The sequence below is a fragment of the Pomacea canaliculata genome, linkage group LG6, assembly GCF_003073045.1.
Source record: "Pomacea canaliculata isolate SZHN2017 linkage group LG6, ASM307304v1, whole genome shotgun sequence".
Classification (NCBI taxonomy): Eukaryota; Metazoa; Mollusca; class Gastropoda; order Architaenioglossa; family Ampullariidae; genus Pomacea; species Pomacea canaliculata.
In genome coordinates this window covers 10,760,036-10,780,440 of record NC_037595.1, presented here as the reverse complement: position 1 = coordinate 10,780,440, position 20,405 = coordinate 10,760,036, and the positions used below count along the sequence as shown (strand labels likewise).

Sequence of the window (20,405 nt, the reverse complement as noted above, 5' to 3'; positions counted from 1 at the left end):
TTCTCAAACAGTATTGTAGATGCGTGGTCTGAGTAGAAAGTAGTATGTAGAGGGTTTATCTCCCTTTGACTTTAAGTCTGTTCGCCATGTTTCGTTCACGAGAACTAATTTCACAAAGGTCTATCGTCCACTGCATAGAAAAGATATATATCGTACGCAGAATGATGTAAGGTGATTTATGTACCACGTTGCTCTGTTGAATTGTATATTATCCAGTGTTGTCCATGTAGGAATGGAATCACCCATGGAAAACGAGGTCCCCATGGGATGGATGGGATGGAACAGCAACATTTGTATTTCATGTAGTGTAAACTTCGCTCTGAATTCGTCAGAATTGTATTGTAATCTATTTCCCCATTCGTGATGCTCTTGTCAGTTTTTAGATGTCAGGCCAGAATACTTTTTTTATTTCATGTTCATTATGCCATGCTTTGTTAAAATGTGTGCACGTGATGGCCCAATGGGTTGTTCTGGTGTTTTGACTTGTCTAAACATGGGAAACGCAGTGTGTTCAAAAGGAGATGTATACCAGGGGGAAACCGCCGCATGGGATTGGTGGGGGGACGCCAAGCATTTGTGTGGATTCCCATGGTAGTCGATACTTGATAATTGTAAAATAACATTACGCTGAATTTGCATTGTCAGACTTTTTAACACAGGAAAATACTTTTTTTTTATTCCATTTTCATTATGCCATGACTTTGTTTAACATGTGGCAATGCGCAGTGTTGTCCATCAGGAATGTATTACCATGGCCCAATCCCATGGAACGCCCCATGGGATGGGTGGGATGGGACACGCACACATTTGTATTTGTGTCCCATGGTATCACATAGCACTGATATTGTTTGAAAATAATTTGACGGCTGATTTGCATTGTCAGAGCTTTTTAGCACAGGAAACGGAATATATTTTTTTTATGTCCAGTTTCATGCCATGACTTTGTTACATGTTGCAATGCGCGCAGTTTTGCCAATACGAATGTTATTTCACATATCAATTCTCATGGAAAAACGCCCGATTGGATGGATTTGGATGGGATTCAGCAACACATGCATTCCATGGACGTCGCCGTTACTTTATTGTAAAATAAACTTTACGGCGAGATGTTGCATTGGTGCCAGACGGTTAAGCACCACAGGAAAATACTATTTTTATTTGCCAGTATGCATTCATGGGCTGATGACTTGTGTTAACATGGTAGGCAATGGCCGCAGTGTTGGCTCCATAGGAATTGGTTATTCCATGGCAATGCCATCGGCAGAACGCTAGCCCATGGGACTGGGACCCCTGGGATGGCCTTCCCAGGCCACAATTGTATTTCCCATGGTAGTCGATACTTTGTAATGTTGAATAATTTACGCTGAAATTTGCTTGTCAGACTTTTTAGCAAGGAACATACTTTTGTGTTTATTTCCAGTTATTATGCCTGACTTTGTTAACCTGTGTGCAATGCGCAGTGTTGTCCATAGGAATGTTAATTACCGTAACATGGCAAATCCCATGGGAACGCCCCTGGGTGGGATGGGGATGGCAACAGCACAACATTTTGTATTTTGAGGTCCGATGTATGGTTAGTCGATATGCTATTGGGTAACTAAAGTTTACGCTGAAGATTTGCCATTGTCAGCTTTTTGATAGCACAAGGAATACTTTTTTTTTCGTTTCTTATGCCTTGCTCAAAGCCATACCTATTGTTAACGATGTTGCAAGCACAGGTTTGTTCCATAGGATATTTATTACCGCATTGTTGTGGACTGGATTCCAGTTTCTATCTACCCTATGGTTATACTTATGAATGGTAAACAATTGAAATTTACTCTGAAAAGCTGAGCATGACTTTTTAAGCCACAGAAAAATACCTTTTTCTTATTTCACAGTTCATGATGCGCATACTCTGCATTGTGTGCAAGTGCCGCAGTGGTCATTAGGAATGGTTTATCAACAGGCATCCATGGGAAACGCCCCATGGATGGGATGGCGATGGGACACACACATTTGTATTTCCATGGTACGATACTTGATTATTGTAAATAAATTTACGCTGAACTTTGCATTGTCAGACTTTTAAGCACAGGAAAAAATACTTTTTTTATTGCCAGTTCATTATCATGATTTGTTAACATTGTGTGCAATGCCAGTGTTGTCCATAGGAATGGTTATTACCGGATGGCACAACCATGAACGCCACATGGGATGGGATGGGATGGGCACAGCACAATTGTATTTCCCATGGTAGTCGATACTTGATATGGTAAAATAAATTTACGCTGAAATTTGCATTGTCGACTTTTAAAGCACAGGAAAATACTTTTTTTTATTCCAGTTTCATGTTGCCATGACTTTGGTTAACATGTGTGCAATGCGCAGTCCATAGGAATGTATTTACAATGGGAATCCCATGGGAACGCCCCATGGGATGGGATGGGATGGGACACGAGCACACATTTGTATTTCCCATGGTAGTCCGATACTTGATATTGTAAAATAAATTAGTACGCTGAAATTTGCATTTTCAGACTTTTGTTTAAGCACAGGAAAATACTTTTTTTTCCAGTTTCATTATGCTGGACTTTGTTCACTGTGTGCAATGCGCAGTGCGTTGTCCTAGGAATTGTTATGACCATGGAAGTCATGTGAAGCCCATGGCAGATGGGAGGGAATGGCACGCCACACATTTGTATTGTTCCCATGGTAGTCGATTACTTTGATATTGTAAAATAAATTGACGCTGAATTATCATTGTCAACTTTTAAACAAGGAAAAATACTTTTTTTATTCCAGTTTCATTATGCTATGACTTTGTTAACCTGTGCTGCAATGCGGCAGTTTGTCCATAGGTGTATATTACATGGCAATAATCCCATGGAAACGCCCCATGGGATGGATGGGAATGGGCACAGCACACATTGTATTTCCCATCGATAGTCGATACTTGATATTGTAAAATAAATTCTACGCTGAAATTTGCGATGTCAGACTTTTTTAAGCAAGGAAAATACTTTTTTATTCCAGTTTCATTATGCTCCATGCACGCAGTTTGTCCATAGGAATTTTTAGACATGGCATCCCATGGAACGCCCATGGATGGGATGGGATGGACAGCAACATTTGTATTTCCATGGTAGTCGGATACTTGATATTGTAAAATAAATTGGACCGCTGAAATTTGTCAGGACTTTTAAGCAGGAGGAAACTACTTTTTTTATTTCCAGTTTCATTATGCCATGACTTTCGTTAACATTGTGCAGATGCCGCAGTGTTGTCCATATGAATTTATTACCATGGGATCCTGCCCAGGGAAACGTCATGGGATTGGATGGGATGGGACAGGCATAAATTGCCATGGGATGGGATGGGATGGGATAGAAAATATGTCCCATGGACAACCCTGTATATTAACCTCAAACTATAGGTCACTGGCTACAGTGGACATTAGTAACCAGCAGCTAATCACAGTTCAGACAGACTTTACTACATGTAATTTGAGATTAATACTTCATATAAAAGTATTATAAACTATTTGTGCAAAATGGTTGGTTCAAATAGACAAGATCAGTGATTTCACAGAAACTAGAACAGAGGTAATGAGAATGTTAATTTAACAATTTTTGTTGGTATCCATCAGCATATGTCATTAAACATTCTGCCATCTACACTGAAAAATTGGAAACGTTCCAAACCTCTTCTTATCCTTAATTTGTTACTGTGTAATTAGTTTGCTTACACAAATGTAAAAAAAAACTGCACAGATTTGTTAAAATATATTTTTAATATTTTTGAGTTTGACTTATAGTGAAGTGAGTTTAAAACCGGATTCCGTATATGATGGGCACAGAAATTATATATTTTTAAACAAGACAGAATCCGAGATCTTATCAGTCCTAATATGTTTCAGAGTCGACAACTTTTTTCACAGTCGTTAGCACTTCTTGACTTCTTCTGTCTTGCTTGACCTTCATCTTCCAAAAACCTGATGTAGAACGAAAAAGGTAAAATGTAAACAAACGCACTTCTGTGAGTTACTGAACATTGAATAAAAGTGCACTAATTAAGAGTTTATATTCTGTTATAAATTGTTAAAGTTTTGTCAATTGTGAAGTCCAAATTAATAACAAGTAAATAAGTAATAATTATGCACAACAGTGATGGAGCGGCATAATGTCACCTGTACACTAAATACAAATTAATTTGTCCTCAGGAGGAACGGCGATCGTAGACTACGAATAGTGTGTTAACTTTTTTTCCCCCCAAATAGAAAATGTTAATGTGAAACTATTTTACTAAGGTGACCAGACGTTTCGGGGGCGAAGCGGGACCGCGTGCAGATGATGGTTGTCGTCACGTAAGACGCCGAAAAAAGTGATTTTTAAAGACAACCGGCACATTTGATGGACTTGCTAGAAAGCCAGAAAGCGGGACATTGGGCTTCCCGCCCGATGAGCAGGCGGGACAAGAGGTCAAAAGCGGGACTGTCTGGTCACCTTAATTTTACACATCTTTAATCACAATCTTTCATACCATAAATACACTCAGTTGAATTCAGTTCTTCATAACAATCAGCTGGAAACTTGTAGACGTTGTTGTTATGCCAGACAAGTAGACAACCTGAAACACATTTAAAATACTTGGTTACAAATTTCTAAAGGCAGCTCTAACTATTGTTTGTGGGAATAACCACTGGAATCTTTCTAAAAATAGTAGGACATTCCATTTTATAGTCTTCAGGATAATCACTAGGAAAAAAAATTGGCCAAAAGTCCAGTCTTACGAGGTCCAAAAGTGTAACAAAATTTTCTTAAGACCTTAAGTCTATCCTATGTGGCACACAGGCATAATCATAAGATTTTATTGTTTATTGTGTAGTGAGCTCATAATAATAATGAGAAAACGGTGGATGATGGAACTAACTTGATGATTTATGATTTTATATTTAGGCATTTACTTTTTCATTCTGTTATTCTATTTTGTTTCTGATTCTGCCAAGGCCAGAAGTTCGCTGTCTTTCCACAAGCAGTCACCAATAGCTTTCGTGTTGTCTTATGAGCCACTTATTGGGTGAAGACACCTGGCTGGACTTTTGCACCTGGAAGTCAGTTGTTAACACACGAAGCCAGAAAATCAGAAAAAAAACTAATATTCAGTAATTGGACATTGAGACATTAAACACCAGAAGTGCGTTGAGACATGGGAATATAAGCAAGCAAGAAAACGATTATGAATACCTTCACATCACATTCAAAGAAGAGTTGGTGTCAGGCAGCTTTGAACTAAAGAATTTTAGCTATTTCGGAAAAACTGACACAAACATTGAAATGGGCTGTTTAATGATTGATTACACATTTTTTAAAAAAACTGTTGTCATTGAAATCCATTTCGCGATATAAAGTGAAACTCAAACTAATTCCAACCAGTAACCGCCTCTTAGATATTTGCATTGCAAAGAACATTTACTTATAATCATCCGTCAAAGATGTCTCCTCAGGTTTTTTAGACTGAGGAATGTGGCACATAAAGTAACTGATCATCTAGTGATAATCTGATGCACTGTATAAGTTTTCGCAAGCTAGTGTCAATCTGTTGCCTCGTTACCTGAAGAGCTGTATGAAGTGACCCTTGACCTCCTGCCTGCTCACTTTGTGCACTCACCTGCATCATAAGGCCTTCTATCGGTGATGTTGTAGGGACTCCAAACACTCAGCGCGAGACGGCGGATGGTGAGACGGATGAGGGAAGGGTAGGCGGAGTCCACCTGTCAGTCATCATCACAGGGAGCAGCGCTGGTTGGTCAGATGTACGGAGGGTGGATTGGGAGGTGTTTCAGTGCTTGCCGCGGTGTGCCCTCCTCCTCCTCCTCCTCCTCCTCCGGTAGTGCTCCTTCGCCTCTCTTTTGTGCTTGCTGAACTGCATCCGAGTGTAAAAAAAGTTGATGTCAAGCGATTCAAGAAGAAAATACCGTTTGTAATAAACATTAAAATGATACCTGGATTTTATTCGCTGCTGATTCAAGCTTTACAAATATGAACTATTCTATATATTTTTGGGGTTTCTCCCATGACCCCACTCCTTCCCAAGAAGAAAGACGTTTATGAAGTAAATCTGTTGAATTACTGACGAACAGATATGACAATAACCAACTGTTATTAATCCCAAAGTGCAACTTAAACATGGGAAGGGTGCTCAGTTACTAAAGATAAATCTAGTTGTTAAAAAAAATGTTACAAGGTGAAAAATATGAAGTGAGTTAAAGAAAACAAACTAAGTGTACAAGATATGAGCAAGTGAAAAATATGAACAACTGGAAAAAAATGAGCAGCTGACACAATGTTTTTAAAAAAACTTTCATCAAGGCCATTCATACGCAAACCTACATCACACTCACATACACACCACCGACAATTCATCTGTGATTGAGCAGCACGACCGCAGATGGCACAAACGATTTCAGTTCCTATTGTATATTTATTCGACATACAGCCATGGAATAGCGTTTACCTGAGCTTAGCAACGCAAATTCTTGGACTACAACGACAAGATCGAGGATGTGAGAAATATCACAGCACCAAGCAGGTTTAGTTAGGAAGTCTTTGTGGTCCACAGTTCTACATGTTTAGTGTGATATGAATGTTTTCTCCACACGTGTCTTGCATCTATCATCCCACTGATCCGTTGTTCTGCTTCAAGAATTCGACAACTACAGAAAACAGTGGCAGCCACTTACTCAAAAACTGATCGCAGACAAGTATCACAGGTGTGGTTCTATCCATCTAAGGCTTGGCTAATGGTCATTCAATGATCTGCTTGGTCAACACGCATCCCATAAGTCAGTGCACGGTAATGAAAAGCGGCTGATACACATGTCTCGCTCTCTCTCTCTGTCTACACACTTCACAAAGATGTAGCGAGGGCAGGCACGCGACTTGATGAGAGTTGAGAGGTGAGCTTATTAAAGGAAGATGTTAGATTGTAGATGAAGGGTTCTAGGCTAGGGAGTGGACGTTTGTGCTTGTTTGATGTTGTTCATTAATAAAGTAGTATTATATATTATGAATTATACTCTTGTGTTATTTATTCACTGGTGTCTTTTCATTTTTTGTCTTTCTGCTCCCTGACCTAGGTAACAAAGTCACTTGTTTTCCAGTATATCGGGTGAGGGTGACTAGTTACACTCTTTGTTTGCTCTCTCTGTCTGTCTTCTTTCCTTATATTTTGTAGCGGTGTGACAGGTCGTGCTGTCTCCAAATATTATGTGTGTGTATCTGGGTACCGTGGGAGAGTCCCCGTTATACAAGTCTTACAACTTGTTATTCTAAACGAAGATAACCCATGATGTGTTATACGCAAGGTACATTCTGACACTCACCTAGAGCCTAAAACCGATTTTGCAGGCGAACCATCCCCGAGGTAAAAATAGACACGCACTTTTTGTTTTTACGGAGAGACTACGCGAAAAATGTAGTTCGCGGACAAGCAATTAAAACTGTTATTAGCTAGAGTTAAACATCATTATTAATTGGAAATTGCATATGTGAATATCATCGCTGTATGTTTCTTACAATTTACGAATGATCTTTGTGGAGAGCGTAGGAATATGTTCTCTGTTTACGTCTGTGTCGCGACGAGAACTACTGGTGCGCGACTGACGTGTGAGAGAGGAGGCACACTGTCTACTATATATATGGTGTGAGTCTGTGTGTGCACGGCAAGGAGGAAGGTGTGAGTCTGCCGTTGGCTGAAAATACTTTTCTTGCACAGTCCACAGTCTTGTGCTTGTACAATGTGCTTCGTTCACTTTTCTGCTCAATAATGTGAGTTGCCTGTCTTTCTGTGAAGAGCGAGATAAAGGTAAATGCATTTCTTTCACGATGACAGTTAACTTAGGACATGAAATACAAACAATACGTTTGAAATTGTAGGTCTTGGAGATGTGAATGCATGTTAATATTCTATGCTACATAATTTGACTGTTTATGTTTTTTGTCCATTATTATAATTGGTGATTATGTTTAAAATGTTGTATATTGTCCATTATTATAATTGTGATGTAAATTCTGACTTAAAACAACTGTTGATGTTTCATAAACAACATTGGTCAGAATTCTAATTTTCTATTACTGTGTTAGTGTTAGAAGGACATGTTGCTTTGATCTCATTTCCCTCTTTTAAATTAATTAGAGAGAATTATACACCATCTGCCTCTTGTAACTGTTATTCTAAACTAGATATAACTTGATAAAGAGATGTGTTGTAAATTGAAAAATATAGATCTATATCTTACTTTCTGTGTTTATGTGATCTATGAAGGAAAGATGATGGGAGGGTGCAGCTGATTTCCAAGATAAGTAGTAATTTTATAGTTGCCATATATATATATGTGAATACTGAAAATACATTTCACATGCAAAGTTCTTTAAGAAGCAAGTTATTTTTGTCTGCTTTGAAAATAAAGATTAAATGCACAATCAGTATTGTTATCATTTTTGTGCTGTTAAGCATATGCTATCTAATATCAATATTGGAGCCATCGAATGGTGTATAGTTTGCTGTTCCACATCTGCGACTAGTTTCACATCTTTGTTCACTTTCGTTGTCTTCGTTCTTTCTCGGTGCTGTTGCACTGTTCATCAGAACATATGTCACAACTTTCTCATTTAATTTTACTATCAGCCTTGAAGGAGAGTGTGGTTAAAAAAAAAAGTACTGCTTTTTTAATATTTCGGAATCCACTAGCTTAATATGACAAACATATAGAGCACAGGTTTAGATCCCCAAATTCGTGCACTGAGCAGATGCACTATTCGATCGTAATTTCGAAGGTTTCGCATAGCATATAAAAACAAAAACAAAAAATTCGGAAATTTCGATCGCAACAGCATTATCTTCTCTTCAATAACTTACCTTATAAATTCTCACTGTCTCAGATTTTTTAATTAGCACAAGTCCATCTCGATATTTATTACTTTTATACCGACAGTATTGTTTTGAATGAGAGCTTCGGTCGCGCGAGCTAGCGCTTCTTTCGCAGGGACGAGGTCAAGGTCTGTCATCGTAGCAACGAGTTCGCGCATGCGTAGAAAAGTCAGTGTAGGCGATCTGTGTGACAGAAATAGTCGCGCGCGCGGCGGGGACTGACGTGTGGGAGAGGAGGCACACTGTCTACTAAATATAATGTCGCACGCAAGGAGGAGGTTGTGACCAACAAGACCAGGAAGGTGTGAGTCTGCCGTTGGCTGAAAATACTTTTCTTGCACAGTCCACAGTCCACAGTCTTGTACAATGTGCTTCGTTCAGTTTTCTGCTCAATAACGTGAGTTGCCTGTCTTTCTGTGAAGAGCGAGATAAAGGTAAATGCATTTCTTTCACAAAGACAGTTAACTTAGGACATGAAATACAAACAATACGTTTGAAGTTGTAGGTCTTGGAGATGTGAATGCATATTTAAATAATTTTTTGAGTCTATTTGAGTTACCCCTAAGGTATCATGCACCTGAATGTGTCATTTACTTCAATGTCGGTGATAGTTATAATGTGCAGTTTTAGTCGCTTTTTCATGGCACCTACATCGGAACATGGGTGATATTTCCCCATTAATAAACAAACATCTTTAAAGAAGATCATCAGAGTATTTTCTTTACCTGTAAAGTATGTTTTACTGTTCGCCAACTTAAACGTGAAAACAAGAGCACGATAAAAGGAGTAAACAGAAATACAAAGGAAACTTCTAAAACATGAGAAAAAATTAAAGACGAAAAATAATGCATGTATTTCGATAGCATAGACCACAGCAAATTTTAATATAATTTTGTTTTAAGACAATGCATTATGAGTTGAACTTATTGGTCAGACATAATTTGAAAAACATAACCAGTAGTATTTAGGATGCGCTGTTCTATGGCGATGATATTTTCAAATCCATTGGCGTTGCGCTTATACGAGTTGAAAGTTCGGATCCAGTTAACCGATAAGTTAGTCAATGAGCGAATTATCGCCGGCTGCGATTCCAAGTTAGAGGCCTGCACCTCACAGGTAGGGTTAGTGAGGTGAGCTCAGCAAGATATGTGATCCTAAAGGCTATGCATCTTCGGTTCTCTGGCACTAGCTTTGCACGATTTACTGTCTCTAAGTTGCGTAGATAGTCAAGCGTGGATGTGAGAGTGAATGGCCAGGAAGAAGCCACGGAGGTTCTGAAACCGGTGGTTTAACATTGTACCAAATCAACCATTCACTACCAAACTTTTGGAGCCGTTGGAACACACAGGCAGCAGAGAGAGAGAGAAAAACTTTGATGCCGATTAAAGTCGTCTCAGCTGTTAATGAATGGGTCAGGTGTCACTGTCAGGTGATAACTAGTAATAGGGCTATAGAGTGAGTGTTGTACTTCTGCTCCCTCCATGAGACAGGCGGACGCGCGGGACAGACCGAAAGTAGGTGAGATGGGTACTTGGTGGGGGTTGGGGCAGTCCTTGAGCAGTACTGGACCGTCGGAGGAATAAATGGCCAGTAAGTCCCGCCGCCGATTATATCACCTAGAATCAGTAGGCCGTGAACCTCGGTCCATTTACGTCATTGCGGACACATAAGAGTTGGGGGGACGACGGTCAGGATACGCCTTAGAGATGACAGGAAGGGAACACGCACTTGTGCCAGGAGACTAATCGAATGAGCAGTCATCTGTTTCCTACGGTATACGTCTCGAGACTCTGTGCGAAAGAAAACCCATAAAAAAGTAACAAAAGAGATCCACCGACTGTGCACCATCATCTTTACTACAGAACATCGAGAGGGCTCCCTGTGAAGGTAAAGACAATTCTGTTCCATGCAGCGAAGGGCAGTTGTGTCAAAGGTAAGTGACTTACGAATGAATAAGCAGATCAAGCTTGTGTAAACTACTTCAATTTAGAAACACTTAAATGAAAATACACACAAGTATATTAGACTAACTCTACATGAAACATCCGCTTTTCCTGCATAAAATGACCTCTGGACTTTATAAAGTGTAGCTGACCGCCACAGCAGAAACACTAAAAACTCAACATCCGCTTCACTTGGAGCCTCAGTGACGAACTTGACACCCTGCGCCCTCAGAGTGTGTGTCGTCCAGTTTATTCATCCTGCAACCATAGACACTGTGGAAAATTTAAATGTAGTATACAGAGTGAAGAGTTTTGCAGCCTATTCACCTACTGGAAGGTACGACTGTTTGAACTTACGTCTTTCGCGTTAGATTGTCACGGGATGCGAACCCTAATTCCTTACTTGCAAGATTAAGTTCCTACTACATATTATGCTCTGCTATCACCGATGCAAAGCTAGGTTGTGTTGTCACTTGATCCCCAGATTTTTTTTTTTTTTACCATTATTCACATTGCCTGGAAATCGGATCGAAAGAGAAGTTTATTATAGAGCCATAGAAACTATAAAAGACCAGAATTACGAGAAACAACAATACCTGTTCGTTTTCCTTTTTTTCTGATAAAGAGAAGTTGCCATTTTCAGAGCAACAGCCTTAGCAGTATGCGGGGCTCTGCGGGGCCCTAGGTGAGTGTCACATGCGGGGCCGATGTGTCCGTGTTTTACAAATGTTAGTTTGAGCAGCAAGACTCTCCTGTCGGGTGACCTACTTCAGGCGGTTGACCCAGTTGTCAACCCTCTCAAAGGCCGCCTCTGGCCATTTTGAAATGTTTTGAACCTCTCTTCGCCCCTCTTCTACTGGTGTTGTGAGAGATTACGATGACAGCTCTACCTACTTGCCAGCCAATTGTTTAACACTTCTAATGATTGTATTTCCATGAAGTCAATATGAATATGTTGCTAAGTGTGTATCACATACGAACCTCAAAGAAACTGTTCTGTTATCGTTTCTATGTTGATGAGGTTTAAAGACTACTTACGGAGACAGGAATCCATCGTAGCTATGAATTCCATGGTCACAGTGGCAAATTATTTACTTCCTCGAAGTATTTTCCACACACAGCCTTCCCTCTGGCCGGTCGTCCGGAGAAGAACTACATGCACGTACACAGCTTCTATTAAACACACCTAACGAACACTCCATCACGAAGGTCTCAACCATGTCCTTTCGGACTTTGTGGCGATCCCGTTAGAAACCACGATACACCTTGAATCTGAACAGCTATTCCAGAGAGAAAACAAAATTTTTGTTGACAAGGAACACTCTTCCTGTGAGCTGTACACCAAATAGGCCAGTGAGCAGACACGTCACACTTTCGAACCACTCACAGGGCTGGGGCTCGAGGACCGTTGAAATTACTGCGCGCGAGGCTAAATATAGAATGCAACACACAGCCAGTTCTGATGAACTATTTGTCATGTTTTTAACGAGTTTTTGGAAATTGTCCCTGATTTGTGTGAATGGTTCCTTGAAGGGACAACGATTTCAGATGAAGTGTTCATATATAATTTAAAACAAGTTGAGAAGTACAAAAGTGTATGAGTAAATTATTGTTAGATGTCTTCGCTGATTTTCTTCAAACATGTTATCAGAAATGGAGGTAATGTCGAGTAGTAACTACCTGTTGTTGAGTAGTATCCAGTAGTAATTACTTGCTGTTGAGTAGTATCCAGTAGTAATTACCTGTTGTATGTATCCTTAATGTAACGGCAGTGAGTGTTTGCCACTCGCACGTACAACGAAATGAGGAGAGAGAGAGAGAGAAAGAAAGCAATACTAGAGAAAAGAGTTGAGAATCAAATGGCATAAACATTTTTTAATTGACCTTAATGTAAAGAACAAAGAAAAATTACATTCCCATAATAACTTATTATAATAAATTCATCTATTTATTTTAAGGCAATAAGCATACAATAAATTGTAACTTTTCATTTGAGATTGAAAATAATCAGTTATCACATTAAAAAAATCATCAGTTCCAGTCGACTGAATCACATCCATGACAATTTTTCATATTGAATTTACAGTTTACAACTTTTCACAGCGTGATCTGAACACGTTCTGATACCCTGCGCTCACTGATAAGGTGCAACAGCCAAGCAAAATGAACAGAAAATATCACACCGACCGTTTTACGTTCGTTATCTACCTTTCTCTCTATATCACCTTATAGGTTGGAGAAGACAAGATAAAAAGAGGCCCCATAATGTACAAAAATATTATGCATTGGTTTTATATATAAAATCCTATTTACATTGTTTATTTACTTGGCCCCACATCAACATTTTCTTGCAAGGGAACAATATGTACAATAATCATAATAGCCATCTGTCACATCCTCTCTACACTCGCTACCAACTCTTGTTTGTGCGATTGTTCTTTCTCGGCTTGTTTACTACAACTCCTTGCTTTGCCGGCTGCCCTGAACACCTTTATAATATCTACGTCACAGAGGGCGGTCCGGTGGTGAAACGGTTAGCGCCAATACACTACGCCAATGTCACCAATACAGCGAGGTTTGGCAGCCCCGCGTTCAGCTCTCTTCTCAGGCACGTTGTTCTTTCTCTGCATCTGGGATCTGTTAAGTGTTTACAGGGCTGACTGCCTTGCGGTGATATAGCCATAGTTGCTGACTAAAACACCACCTCCCTACCTCGCATCCAGACACTACATTCTTTGTCTAATGACCGTCTCCTAACCACTCCGTTCACCAGAACAACATATGGTTACATGATTTTTATTTACTCTCTCTCTCCCTCCATATCCGCCACCTACTCACAATTTAATCCTGTAAATGTAGTCAGGCATTACTCCTCTTTATCACATACCCTTATTGCTACTCGTCTTCCTTCGCAAAATCACGTTAAGCGTAGGGAATCGAGTGAAACTAGACAATCAAGCCAAAGAGTTGCACAGTACGTTGTTTACGAGCTACATGTAGTAGCATAGCCAGAGAGCTTAGATATAGAGAGAGTTCACTCGCGACAAGCGGGAAAACTCGTCGGTTAGAGTTATCTTTCGTAATGTTATGCTACGAAACAACACGGCACAAGGCGATCGTTTGAGGCAAGGTGGGCAATTTTGTTCTGCAATTAACTGTCAGAACGCCAGATTTAAATCAACCTCAAAAGAAAAACGTTTCCACAATTCCCAAAGGACGAAGAGAGGTAAGCTACAAATTTATTCTCAAATTACGATCCATAAGTGTGCTGTAGTTGAGAGCAGTCTACTACAACGCGTTTGCTTGATTTCTGTGATTATTAAAACGACTTTACTGATTATACTGTGAAACTGTGTGATGAATTCTCACTTATCTGATTACAAACCTATTTAAATTTGTTATAGTATTTTCGTTTAAGGCATTCGTCACTGGGGTGAGGTGTTATAAAAATATTTGTTATTAATATATTTAAAAAATTATTACAACAGGTGCAAAATATTATGGACTTTACGAGAAGGAAAGATTTTGACCATCTGGTGTGCCATGGTGTACCATCTGATGTGTATAGAAAAGGATACTGTCTTTGCTCCGATCATTTCGAGGAAAGTCAGTACAACTGTCCAACCCCAAAAAAAGTCTTGTCTGGAATGCAGTCCCCACAATTTTCTCCATTCCAAATCCACCATGCAACGATGATAACTTATGATTATTAGATAATAATATATTCCAATATATATTACTAAGCCATATTTTACAATCATGGGCCTTTGTGTCTGTCATATTTTATTTTTTTAATTTACATTTATCATGAGAGATCACTCCAACGGGCACATAAGGCTAATGATGATCATAGCTTGCACTGCAAAAGGTCTGTTTGAATGTGTGTTTGTTTGTACAGATTCTACATATAGATTTATTGGATATTTTGGCTACTGTTAACTCCTTTTCATTATGCTAATAGGTGCAAAATCTTTAAATCACATTTCCATGTACATGTATTTGTAGGTAACTTCTTCAAGAAAGCGATGAATGGACAGAATGTCCAAACCTACCTCTGCAAAGCAGCCCAGGATTTCACAGAAAGCTGTAGTCTTGCATGGTAATTGTTTTTAAATCATATATATCTACTTGCTATTTTTCATTCATAAAGAAAATATTTATAAGATGAGGGGTGATATTGTCCAGTACATTATAAGCATCTTTTTTATACATCTGTTTGCAGAAGAACAATCAGATATTGCAGTTGAGCCTGCATGCTCTATAACTGTGCCAGATTCTCCTACAAAAGCTGAATTAAAGATGGAGATCACAAATCTTAAAGAAAAACTGAGCAGCCTGATGGAAGAGTGAGACAGTTAAGATATTAGAGTGTGCCTATTGTAAAACTATTGACCAGTTACTTCCTGGGAAAAATGTTAAATCTCAGTTGATTCGACTTCTGTGGGAAGAGCTAACAAACATTGACCTCTGTTGTCCACTTGGTGCGTGTGATGTGAAAGGAAGTGTGATTAATCTATTTATCAATGTTCGCCTTAATTTTTCTCTTAAAGATAGCTCTGTGTCTTCTTTGAAAAAGGAACAAACAAACAAAAATCGAAAAATGTTGAAGTTACATCATATGTAGCTTTTAAGCCAAAGTAATTTAAAATTATTTTAGAACAGTGGGAAAGAAAATGTTATAAATCTTTATTTAAAGTACAGGTGAGAATGATCCCTTTTGACTATCTGCTTGCTGTATATTTCATAGTAAGCATAGCTGTTATCTTTAAATTGTCCACCAATGTTCTTACAATAAGGGATATGAATGTATATAAATATATACATTATTAATAGTAGTATTATGATGTTATTAATTATGATTATTATGATTTGTGTGAGAATTTATTGCTGCATGCTTGTATGTAAACAGAAATCTATATGTCTCAGTATGTGAGCAAGTATTCTGAATGTGGCTTTTTAATGTTCATTTCATATCGCAAACGCCTAGACATTTACTCCAAAGATAAACACTGCCAGCCACGACTTTGTTTAGTAGTGCTTGATAGTAGCAACTGCGTGTAGCATATCATTTCGAAGGGACGCAACTCCGTCACTGCTTTTCACAAGTAAGGATAAAGGGGAAGGTCACTCTCCACACGGTACTATGCCTCGGCAGGGTGTATTTTTAGAAACGCGTCGACGATCTTACGCTCTGACAGTAGTTGCCGGTGTAGTTCGCACGATTCATCATCCCACAAAAGGGAGCACAATCACCAGCTACATAAACCAAACAACCAGCGGGACAGTACAGAACGTTTGCAGCCTAGACACCTACTGTAAGTACGATTTTGTCACGATGTAATCCTTAGCTAGCTTTTTCTGACACCTGGAGTATAGCATGGTGGGAGCCCTTATTTTTTCCCCCAAAAGGTAAAGTTCTCACAACTGTGTTATCGAGTCACTTTATCCCTAGCATGGAAGTATCCAAAAGCGGATTGTTCATCAAAGAACACTAGAAACTTTCGAAGGTAGAACAGTAAAGTTATTGTCTGAACAAATCAGAGCAAACTGCTTTCTTAGTGAACCCACAGGAATGAAAAATACTTGACATTAACTAGATGATTTAAAGTGTTTAAAAACTAAAAAACCTGCTGGCGTTTAGACATTTATTTCTATTTTTCTGTGAAACTGTGTCATCAGAAATCAAATCTGTTATTGTGTTTAAATATTTCTATGTGCGGAAAGACACTGGGTCTTACTTTCACTGACATGGAAAGAACCCGAAAGTATTCCAATCAGTCAGCACACAACTCCGCGCTTCCTCTGTTCGATCAGATCGTATTCGATATTTGTGTTCAAACACGAAATGAACAAAAGAAAAAATCGACTTACCACAACTATCGTCTGTCGTATCTAACGCATGGTAAATAAATGCAAATAAGCAAATGACTCCTCATCCTCTTCCTCCTCCGTCTGTCCATGCACAAGATCCAAGAATGTGTAGAGTTTATCACCAAAGTCTTCACACAAATAACATGTGTGATTACTCCTAAGCAAGAAGGTACAAACCCCAAAAGTATTTCAGAAAGCTCCATAACCGATCGAATAAATGGTGCAAAAGAAATCATTAAGGACACATCCCACGCGATTTTTTTTTTTTTTTGTCCTTCCACCGCATGACAACTTTTATCGACTCACTTCCTGTCCCAACGCAGCAGACGACTTGAGACTCACATAGGAGTAAAGCTTTCTCCGTGACAGGTCACCTGACATAAACTTTAATCCATGCACCATGTTTTTATCCGGGTGGTGTCCACACTGACTCTTGGCTTATCATACACAATGATGATGAAGTTCTCACATGCTAATTGTGAAAATGCGGAACTGTAATCATACACAAGGCCCGCTACCCCGCTTTCGCAGCTGCTCGCCATGTTTAATGTTCTTGAATCCTGACCCACTGTCTTCCTCTCAACACACAGCACATCACACCTACAACAAAACATCTATTATATCCAGGCCATTGAAGGGGAAAGGAGTGTCTATTTACTTCACTTTGTTGACATTTTATGTTGATGTGTTTAACTGTTGCTTTTATTTATGATATAGGATTTGTTTAAATTTACTGGGGATTTTTCAAAGGTCTTCAGCCGGAGAACACCATCACTTTCAGATTTGTTTGTCAACATTAAACGCTTTGCCGTGAATCTCAAGAAAAACACACATAAACTTTATAGTCAAAAGACATCACAACTTTAGCTTATTTCCTGTTATTGTGTACTAAAGATTACAAACAAACTCTATCTACTCCATGAGCAGATTTTTAAATTCCTTCGAAGTACTCTGGGCTTCAAAATTACAGAAGTTAGGGTTAGGGTTATGTACTACATGTACTAGTAACATGTCAAGTGTGTCAGACTTGCAGGTCCTAAGTTCTGAGCGGCGCTTTTTACTCATGTGAGCGTTCAGTACTTTGACCTACTTGGCTAAACAAGAATGGCGAGTAGGTGTAGCGGGCATAGATAGGATAGACACGCATACAAGCCACCTACCATCATATTGTGCTGATAACACCTTGACATCAACAGTATATCACAGATGAAGAAGATGAGTGTTAAAATATCACGGCAGACATGTCATCAGATGATCCGTTATAGCACTTTCCTCACCACTTCGTTTGATTTGACGAACTCGAACGGTCATGTCGTCGGGACGAACGTAGGTCACGTGATTAGACTGCGCTACATTCTGACCAATCAAATGCCTCGACGTTCTGCTCGCTACCACAGTCTCGCGGGTCGTTGGGCAAGCTTACACATGCATTACGATGAAGGATATGGTCGTTAATCCTTTTTTTTTATTTTAGAATTTCGACTTTTTTACGTCCACTGGCGAAATTTTCCCATAGAAGGGATGTGAATAGTTTGATCTGTTCATGTCATTTTCTCTCATTTACTGACCACCCACCTGTACACAGCTCTGAAATATTCACCTCATTTAAAGGTGTAGATTCTAGCTGCGGACACTTTTTCTAACGTTTTCTGTTTATATTATATTACTAAACAAAAGGTAGAGATTAACAGTCAAATTATAACTTGAATGCATTTTGCTATATACCGGGAAAATATTAAGCGATTGCAATTAGTGGTTATTGTAAACGGCCTGAAAAGGTCGTCTGCCTCGATTTTCGTGCTGGCTTTCGTCGGCTCAGCAGACACGCACGCACGGACAGGTACACGCACCTGCACTTAGTGAGAGAGTTTGATTGATTCTTTATTGTTTCAGCATTGGTCTAGGAAGGTGGTCACTATAATTAAAAATCTAAAAACCTAATTTAATTATAAACAACGACAATTTACAACTGACTTCTATAAACACGTGCACAAAGAACTCTATACATGTCACAGCATAGTATCTACGAACACACACACACACTCCTACTCGACAGAGACAGAGATATGAATATATGTTTGCTTCTTTATCTGTCTCTATTATTTGACAATGTTATTATTATTTGGAGGGGGATGTCCTGCTTCGCTAGATATTTTGAATTGTTAAAACTGTTATTTTTAATGTTCTCATTGTCTGTAGATTTCTACAGCATACCTGTCACCTACAGGAATGTCTGACCATCTTCCAGCGGCTGTAGTCTGCAGGTTTCCACACATGAGGATGGAGGATCTACGTTACGGATCTTTTGACTTGGATCCCGGAACTTGGACCACACTATGGTTACCATTGTCAATGCCTAGCAGGTATTGTTATCATCAGCATTATAGTCGCTCAATTTACTCATTCGAGCGCATAGTACAGGTAGCATAACAGGCAACATAACAGGTAGCAAGGCAGTGCTACCAAAATATCATCAGTACACATTTACGTTTCCTCAAGTAAGTAAAACGCTTATAACTCATGTCATTAGCACGCGATAGCACATGTACACAAGTACACACAGGGAAAACTTACAGTGTTATTTCTGAAACATCAATAAATATTTATTTAACTTTGGTTAACCATTTTTATGAATGTTGTTTTTCTACAGGCTCGCAGCAGATGGCTACTTCTACAACACCGAAGAAAGAAAGGTGTTGTGCTTCTCGTGCGGAGAGACGGCCGGAAGTCACAGTAGCACGTGCTCCAGACACGTGCATGACGTGCCTTTTCATCGGTGTGCGCAGGTCCGGGCTAGTGAGCAGGCCGCCGCCAGGGACCTCATTGACCTCCTCAGGTCTCCACAGCTCCGCCTCAGACCCCATGTCCACCTCGTCGTTCAAGACGACGATCCATCTGCAGGAGACCAGCAGGTGCACAGACCGAACCAGTAGTTGACTGAGTTTTTCTCTCTCGCTGCTTTGTTGGTCCAAAGACAATACAGACTGAGCTCTACTCGCGCTGATTAACAGTTTTCTGCTTTAAAACACTAAACGCCTGGTCCGTAAGAGAGAGAGAGATTGGGGGTGGGGAGATAAAGGATGAAAGGAAGACTGGATGTGCCAGATCATTGCTTAGTGGGGAAAGACTGAAATACATTCATCAGTTTCCGATCACAGGATCATGATTAAACAAAGAAGAGCAAGGAAAAGTGTATTTTTAACTTTTAACATATTTTAACAAACTTCATGCCGATACTTTTCTGACTAATTGCAAAGCTGACGGAGGTGAGTGTCGTGGAGACGTTAAATCTCGTTGTTAATCTCCACTGTGCTGTCTGTGTGTGTGTGTGTGGATGTGGGTTTGTGCGGGTTCGTATGTGTGTGTGTGTGTGAAGAACTGCCGGTGTACGATGAAAAGATCTGTGATTTAAACTGTGTTATAAAATATAATTATGTATTTGAAATGATCTGTGCCATAAAATCATGTCTGTGAATTGAATTGTGTTGTGCTGCAAAGTCTGCAGACCAAATCATTCGTATAAATATATAGAAGAGACTATGTCTAAATAATCTTAATTACATTTCTTGTTTCTGATATTCTTATATATATATATTTTTATATCATCTCTCTCGCTATGGCGTACCAGATACGCTTGACTCAGGCTGGGTGATGTTAGAAAAGACTGTTTATTGTCGATAA

The 20,405-nt window shown here is 39.3% G+C and overlaps 1 long non-coding RNA gene across 4 annotated transcripts; it reads right to left on the bottom strand.

Moving 5' to 3' along the window:
• Window positions 1–3,753: 3,753 nt before the first annotated feature.
• Window positions 3,754–18,073, bottom strand: LOC112566545. Of its 4 annotated transcripts, XR_003099630.1 has the most exons (6): window positions 17,885–18,073; window positions 16,725–17,324; window positions 5,650–5,904; window positions 4,946–5,086; window positions 4,522–4,608; window positions 3,754–3,973 (listed from the first exon to the last, which is right to left on the bottom strand). It is a non-coding gene; the product is annotated as an uncharacterized LOC112566545 (long non-coding RNA). The 4 variants fall into 4 exon arrangements; XR_003099629.1 differs by lacking the exon at window positions 16,725–17,324 and having other exon boundaries at window positions 17,885–18,063; XR_003099628.1 differs by lacking the exons at window positions 16,725–17,324; window positions 17,885–18,073 and adding an exon at window positions 11,892–12,245.
• Window positions 18,074–20,405: the final 2,332 nt, after the last annotated feature.